The sequence below is a fragment of the Anguilla rostrata genome, chromosome 10 (genome assembly GCF_018555375.3).
Source record: "Anguilla rostrata isolate EN2019 chromosome 10, ASM1855537v3, whole genome shotgun sequence".
Classification (NCBI taxonomy): Eukaryota; Metazoa; Chordata; class Actinopteri; order Anguilliformes; family Anguillidae; genus Anguilla; species Anguilla rostrata.
The window spans coordinates 38,756,952-38,765,289 of record NC_057942.1 but is presented as its reverse complement, the minus strand read 5'-3'; the positions used below and the strand labels follow the sequence as shown (position 1 = coordinate 38,765,289).

The window sequence follows — 8,338 nt, the reverse complement described above, 5'->3', positions numbered from 1 at the left end:
ACAACAACAACCATCATCATCATCATCATCCTCATAACCACCCCCCCACCCCCCACACTGAGACAATATCAGAGTGCAAGCAACAACAACAACAACCATCATCATCATCCATCAGCATCCTCATTACCACACACCCCCCCCCCACTGAGACAATATCAGAGCGCAAACAACAACAACCATCATCGTCATCATCACATCATCATCCTCATTACCACACCCCCCCCAAACAGACAATATCAGAGCGCAAACAACAACAACCATCATCGTCATCATCACATCATCATCCTCATACCCCCCCTACCCACCCCCCCCCCCCATGTCACACAGCTTGACTAATAGATGAAAGATGAAAGAGACTGACCTGAACGCTTGCTTCGGGAGGGGAGGTGGGGCGGCGAGGGGGCGGAGTCTGTACCCAATCGCAGCACCCATTGGTCCAGCACTGCGCCCCGTGGTGAACAGAACCGCCCGGCCGCTCTGGGGGCCTGTTAACCATACGGCGTTCTCCGTTCCGTCGGCAGCGTATGGGGAGGGGGCGAGGGGGGGGGGGGGGGGGGGGGCGCAAGCAGATGTTTCCCCCCTCCGGTCTGTCTGAGTTCCTCTCCGATACTTCCATTAATCCGTCAGTCTGGAACACACAAAAGAAATTACTTTTTTTTTTTTTTTCTTAAGTACTCTCTCACTTATCTTTGTCCTTGGTATGACTTGTTTGTGGTTAATGTAATGTCATTTAAATTTTTAGTGGAGGGGGGGGGGGCGGTTGGGGGGGGGGGCATGGTTAGTTTACCGCCTTATTTTGACCATTAATCTCCCATTGTGTCAGCCAACAGGAGCCCAGTGGGTGTTCTGTTTACCCTGCCACACCTGACCCTCTGATATTTACCCAAACAAGCTGCGCAACATTGCCCGGTATTGACACAAGGCCCACCGCACCACCGCGTCAGTGCTTATGTTCATGTGCCACACAGAAGCGTTTCTGAAACCCAGCTCCTGCTGACCCACCATCCAATCCAGTAGGTTTTCATTTCGGCACTAACTTGGCACTAACACTGAAGGAAAAGCGGTGTGTGAGAAAGGGCCGCGTGTTTTGGGTCTGAACACAAACACGGCTGCTCCTCCAGAGGGGTGTGTGTTCGCGTGCACGTGGTCTGAGGCTCTCGTGCACAGGAATCAGGTGCGGCTCAGAGCACACAGGAACTCAGAGAGAAGGTGAGGAAGGGAAACATCTGGGTCCAGAGCTCTGTGTCCAGCGGGATCTTTCCGCTAGGCATGCAGTCTCTTTTGCCCTCTCTCTCTCTCTCTCTCTCTCTCTTTTCTCTCTCTCACACCCTCACTTTATCACACACACTTTCACTCTCTCTCACACACACACTCACTCTCTACCACTCTCTCTTTCTCTCTCTCACAGTCTCACTCTCTCCCACTCTCTTTCGCTCTCTCCCACACACTCTCACTCTCTCTTTCTCACACACACACACTCTCACTCTCTCTCTTTCATGTATTTGTGAGCACTCACTCAGTTATACTCATGTATGTGTGATATATGCACACACGCACACACACACGTGTGCACACACGCACACACGAACGCACACACACACGACTGTATCTGCAGACCTTACTTTCCCACCCCTCACCTTCATGTCTCACAAAACAAAGACAGTAAAACAGTCCAAGACTCCCTCAAAGACGAGTCTCCCCTCATTTCCTGTTTCCTGTTGTTCGCGGGAGATCAGCAGAAATTCCAGGGAGATAACCCTCTCTTAAAAAATCCTTTTTTCCCCCCCCTTCGGAGCAGACATCATGTTAGATAACACATGACTTCAGTTACGCTGTCTTTTGTGTTCTGTTCTAATGCGGAATTCGCCGCTGGTTTTAATCTAACGCAGCGTTTCCAAAAAAAAAAACGGCATAATGCTTACGGGATGTTTCACAATATGCAGATTCTGCACATGGACTGTGCAGTCATACTTCACTCTGGTCTGTATTTTATAAAACAGTGGTCACACAGACTAACAGTGCATACACACAGACTAACAGTAGAGGGCAGGATAATGCTTAAGAACAACAATGCTCAGAAACAATGTTCTGTAATATCCCGAAACGATTCTTCTGAGATCATGGTTACTCGCTACTGTAAGATAGTAAAATAGTAAAAGTTCTCCAGACGATACCACAATGAAATGTCACCTATGTCATAGATGTTGCCGTGATGAATATTAAAAAAACTATACATTGTTATTACATTCATGAAATAATTTCTGAGGAACAATAATTGTACCACTTTGGTCACACTCTGCTTTCTCAAATGAACAGAATCTCTCTCTCTCAAATTCAAATTCAAATTCAAAATGCTTTATTGCTCTCTCTCTCTCTCTCTCTCTCACACACACACACACACACACATTTTCCATGACACAAACACAAATCAGCATCACCTATAACTGTTATTTTATTCATATAACCAATGCTGAAGGGCTCAGCTGAATATTGATAAAACTTTAAAGGCTAAACGCACAGGGATACTGTATAATTACCATGACATTTCTTCTTCTGTGTGTTCTCTTTTTTTTGCGTCAGGTAGAACCGGTCTGCCCTCCTGTGGTGGACACCGGTAATGCGTCGCGTCCCACTGGAGGCTCGGTTTATTTTCACAGTTGCTGTGAGTTATTATAGCCCCGTCGTTATCTCTATGAAAACGTCTAAGTCGGCGACTAATATCCGTGCATCCATTTGTTGAGTTTTCTCGCAGTGGGTGGTCGCAGTTGGACGTGGCAGAGACCTTGTGGTTTGGCGATTTCCCGTCGCGGGTCCAGCAAGCTGTTCTCTGTTATTGATGCGCTGTTGACATGTTTCCGTGAAGGTCGTCATGCCCAGGGTGAGGCTGCTCGTCCACCAGGCACCTGTTTCTGCCGCTCAGCCGTCCTATAGTAACATTCCCCTCCCAGCGTTCCTTTCGTCCGCGCAGGAAGCGTATATTCTGTCGGGACTGAAATGCGGTTGCGCTTCAGGTGGCCCAGAAGCTCACCGTCGTTTGTTCCTTCGGTTCAGGCGGCCTCGTGCTGAAAAGAACGGTCGGTTAAAATGCTTAAAATCCACCCCACCCCAACCCCCAATCATATGCTGAGAGTAATTTAAAATGATCTTTTTATTGGTGTTTCTTGTCAAAAACTTGACATTTTCAAGTAAATCACAAAAAGAAGAAGAAGAAAAAACTTGGCCACAGTATGTTTGGATTAATGTGGCCCAACATTATTTAGCGGTGGGAAAAATTCTCTTTCCACATGGCTGAGATGGTATGTGTGACTCAATGGTATATATGGAGTTGCAGACTTAGCTGAGGTCACCTTACAAAGCAGAACCTCTAGCCCACGGGGAATCCAGAACCTCCGATCTGGTTTCAAAAATCACAACCCAGAACCTCTAATCTAGGTTCCAAACCACCGGTTCAGAACCTCCGATCCGGTTTCAAAAGCTACAGCACGGAACCTCCAATGGGGATGGAGTTTATTCAGGGGCTTTATGCTAACCGAAAGGGTTCTGGCCAACTCATTTGCATTTACCAATGTGTCAGTTGAGGAAAATAGATGAATTGTTGAACTAGCTCGGTGCAGCAAAAGCCACTGGCCTGGACAATATTTCTACCAGGAAACTGCGCTTTGCGTTACATATCTTATTCACCTCCCTCTGGAGCAAAGCGTTTTACCATGTGACTCTAAATGTGCGATAGTCATCCGCTTGTACAAAAGGGGGATTAGAACTGATCCTGGCAGTCAAGTAGATAGCCTTATATTTGGCCAATAGGGACCAGAGGGGTCAACAGCTCGGTGTCGGGTGCCAAACCATGTTAAAAGGGTTTTCCTCTCTCAAAAGGAGGCATAGGTCCTACTCAAATTGTGATAAAAATGTACCAAATCTTGTCAGTAATGTAAATTATATTTTTTTTAACTGCCAGTAATGGTCAGATGTTATAATGTTATACTCATACAATGTTTTTTCATCCCAACACCAATCAGAATTTTGTTGAGGTGGCACAAAACTCAATTCAGATGACCACCTCAGAATTCCCTATGTAGGAAAAAAACCTGTATAGGCGCATTAAGCTGTGGAGTCTCGCAAGGAAGTGTGTTAGGGCAGAGTCTGTTTTTATTGTACATAAATGATATGGGAGAAGCATGTTCTCGCAGTTTGTATTTGTATGCCGAGGATTCAGTCTTGCTCATCTCTCATAAGGACTGGAGTACACTCCAAGGGATGCTGGGAGAGGTGTTTTCAAAGGTCAGTATCTGGTCAGTATCAATTTTATTTGGATCTAGGCCCAGGTTGAAGAAGGTCACTGGGCTCAAGGTAAAGCTAGGACCAAAAATCATCACAGCAAAAAACAACAATAAAAGACCTGGACTGTACACTGAATGGAAGTTTGAGGGGGCAGGGAATGGCCTTGCAAGTATGCAAGTACTGAGAAAAAAAAGTTAATGCTAGAATCTCGTTTCTGGCAAGAAAGGCCAATCTGCTAGACAGGAACTGCCTCAGGGTTTTAGCCAACAGCTTATTGCAATGACAATTTGACTATGCCAGTGCAGACTGGTTGGGGGGGTACTGTCAATAGCACCAAGAAAGAAGCTATTGTGTTACGCATGTGTGTGTGTGCGTGCGTGTGTGTGTGTGTGTGTGTGCATGCGTGTGTGTGTGTCTGTGTGTGCGTGTGTGTGTGCGTGCGTCTGTGTGTGTGTGTGTGTGTGTGCGTGCGTGCGTTTGTCTGTGTGTGTGTGCCTGTTTGTTAGTAGCGCATTTGCAATCTGCACATTAAGGAATGCATACTGCTGTAGTTATGTGCAAGACCTGGAGTTTTTCTAACACATAGCTCTCAGGTTCAGCTCCCACCCGTGAAGCTGCTGTTCTTAACCTGTTTGTGTGGGGGGAGCAGTCAGACATGAAATATAACTAAACAAACAAAAGCCAATAAGCTGTTCTGTGTGATGAACAGGGTGCTTCGCAAAGAGGAAACAAACAGCACTACTCTCACATGGATTATTTTATAAAAGCGACACACACACACCTGAGGCAAAAGAATATCATGAATATGAGGTTCGACTGAGGGGGCGTTGCCCAGCACAACAATAGTTTCTCCGGGTCCGAGTATATGCAAGATATACCAGCACCATGCATGCCCTGGGGCTTTCTCGCTTATGTTTGTCTGGAGTGATTCATTGCGGGCCAGTGCATTATAGCAATTTCACAAGAACGATAGAATTCTCAACCCAATCTACCCTGGAGCCAGAATGTTGGAGCTATGCCACCAAAGGCCACTAGATGGCGAAAGAGGGTTAAGAGAAAAAGATTCTGGGGGTGAAAGACAGTCAAATGGAATTACATTACATTACATTACATTACATTATAGGCATTTAGCTGACGCTCTTATCCAGAGCGACTTACAACAGTGTAACCAAACTCAGGATCAAGTCCACTTAAGTCCATTGAATAAAATGTAGATAAAAAGCCTTTACTATAGTAGCATACAGTAAGGAGAAACAAGATAGTCTGAACCAAAAAATTTTTTTTTTTTTTTTTTTTTTTTTTTTGGTAGTTATGGGAGAGGGTTTAGGGAAGAGGAGAGAGGTATACAGAGAAGAGGTGCGTCTTGAGTTTCCGTTTGAAGGTGCTCAGACACTCTGCTGTTCTGACCTCCACTGGAAGATCGTTCCACCATCGTGGGGCCAGAACTGCAAAGAGTCGAGACCTTGTTGCTGCTCGTGTAGGGGGAGGAATCAGCCGCCCTGTAGTAGCCGATCGGAGCGATCTGGCCGGCTTGTAGGGTCTGATCATCTTCTGCAGATAACCAGGAGCTGACCCTTGACTGCTTGGAAAGCAAGCACCAGTGTCTTAAACCGGATGCGAGCTTGCACTGGTAGCCAGTGGAGGGAGATGAGGAGGGGAGTGACGTGGGAGTCACGAGGGAGGTTGTAAACCAGACGTGCTGCTGCATTCTGGATGAGCTGAAGGGGTCTGGTGGCTGATGCTGGGAGGCCAGCCAGGAGGGAGTTGCAGTAGTCCAGACGTGACAGTATCATGGCCTGGACCAGGAGCTGTGTGGAATAAGTGGTGAGGAGTGGTCTTATTCTGCGGATATTGTACAGGATGAACCTGCACGACCGGGTGGTTGCCGCGATATTCTCAGAGAGTGCCAGCCTGTTGTCCAGCACAACTCCAAGATTTCGGGCACTCTGCGAAGGGTGTAGGGGAGTGTCTCCTAAAGAAATGGGCAGATGAGAAGTGGGAGAGGTAAGAGAAGGAATATGGAGAAGTTCCGTTTTGCTTGTGTTGAGCTTGAGCTGGTGTTTGGTCATCCAGCTCTGGATGTCACTCAGGCAGGCGGATATGCGATCGGAGACCTGAGTGTCTGTGGGAGAGAAAGAGTAGAAAAGTTGAATATCATCTGCATAGAGATGATATGACATGCCATGGGCGGCAATAACAGGGCCAAGGGACCTAGTATACAGAGAAAAGAGGAGGGGACCAAGGACAGAGCCCTGAGGGACCCCAGTTGTGAGGGGACGAGGAGCTGACACTGCACCGGCCCAGGCAACCTGGAAGGAGCGGCCGGAGAGATAGGACGCAATCCAGTTGAGGGCTGGTCCGCAAATTCCCAATTCTGTCAGGGAAGACAGAAGTGTAGGATGGTCAACGGTGTCGAAGGCAGCTGAGAGGAATTGCACCAACTTAAAACAGCAGATTGCCAATCAACTCTAAAGCAGCATTAATTCATGCTAATCAATAATTAATATACATACATACTTAGCTCAATGTTTTTTGTCGGTGAGATTTCAAACTTGATTCATTTCAGGACCGAAATAATCTTTTGGCCTGTTTACTCAAATCCAGAGAGTGGAAAGCATTGTAAAATAATTTAGGATGTTTTCACATGATCCAGACTCAGTTCTTTTAAAGTGAACCAGCTGCAAATGAAGGCCTGGCAGCTTCCATGTGATTGACAGAAACACATCACATGATCACATGGAAGCCGTATGACCTTGCTGTTGATTGGCTGTCTTATCAACACAAAATAGATAACCGAGGTTACTTTTTTTTTTTATCCAGAAGCATTTCACATTTTAGCATTTCATTTTTTAGCTTGGTTGTTCACTACCAGTTCAGATATAATTGAAAAGAAAAAGACAGAAAATGAAGGTAATACACCATTTGGTGGCAAAGTCTGTCATTGCATTTGATAATTATTGTGATGTCAGTGTGTGCCCTATCCCCACCACACCTCAACCCACTGCAATAAGCACACACAATCTCTCACATACACACACACACACACACACACGCGTTATGAACAGAGATACTCTTACCTATTCCCATGGTGTCATTTCCACTGCTCACAGTTTATACAAGCAGGCCCAATTTCAAAATCCCAAACCAAAGCCACTGTATTCCGTCTGCTGCAGAAGCCAGAAAAAGCCGTGCTGTTTGCACCGCCAAGATAAAATCCATTTCCTGCAACACCGTTTGTTCTGGAAGAGGCCCAAAAGAAAAAATGACCAAGCTGCCAACTGGCTTCCGACAACAAGCTAATCACTTTGGGACCACAAATATGGCCACTTCAGTCCAGGAATTAGTCAGTTTTTTCCGATTACATCTCAAACCATGTCTCTGTTAGATTTACATGGTTTCGGGGAAGGGAGCCAAAATGTCAGTTTTCATTCCTGCAAGTCGGGTTAAAATCAGTGGCACCTGAGCCAACCTGGCTGCCAAAGCCAAAGCAGCAACAGGTGAGTGATTGCATGCTTCTTTAATGTTGTTTTTTTCCCCCCCGGTATCGCCCCCTAGAGGACTGGAGGGGACTTGTCGTATCATACCAGCGAAGTGGGTTGGAGTGCTGAGGTCTATTGGCGGGCAGTGCCCACTTGTCATTGCGTTTACCCCCCCGCTGCCGGGTGCAACTGTTCTCCATTGAGAAAAGAGAAGATTAAGAATTTGAATTGAGGGGTTTTTAATTTTAATATTTAAACCAGGGGTCCTCAGTCATATCCAGAAAGGGCTGGTGTGGGTGCAGGCTTTCAATCCAACCAAGCTGTTACACACCTGATTCTACTAATCAACCACTAGAGTCTTTGCTAAGGACCTTGATTAGTAGAATTAGGTGTGTAACTGCTTGGTTGGAATGAAAGCCTGCACCCACACCGCCCCCTTCCTGGATAAGATTGAGGACCCCTGATTTAAACAGATTCTGTTTTTTAAAAATATATACCACTAAGGGTTTTCGACACCAAACAGGCGTTTATGGCAGTGATAGCATGATCATTTTGATAATTATTAGTATTATCTGTTTAAA

The 8,338-nt window shown here is 46.1% G+C and overlaps 1 long non-coding RNA gene across 2 annotated transcripts; it reads right to left on the bottom strand.

Moving 5' to 3' along the window:
- Positions 1-367: 367 nt before the first annotated feature.
- On the bottom strand, positions 368-8,092 carry LOC135233435 (uncharacterized). 2 transcript variants are annotated; one of them, XR_010323830.1, is made up of 3 exons: positions 7,356-8,009; positions 2,538-3,062; positions 368-628 (listed from the first exon to the last, which is right to left on the bottom strand). It is a non-coding gene; the product is annotated as an uncharacterized LOC135233435 (long non-coding RNA). The 2 variants fall into 2 exon arrangements; XR_010323829.1 differs by lacking the exon at positions 368-628 and having other exon boundaries at positions 2,431-3,062; positions 7,356-8,092.
- Between the last annotated feature and the right edge of the window lie 246 nt (positions 8,093-8,338).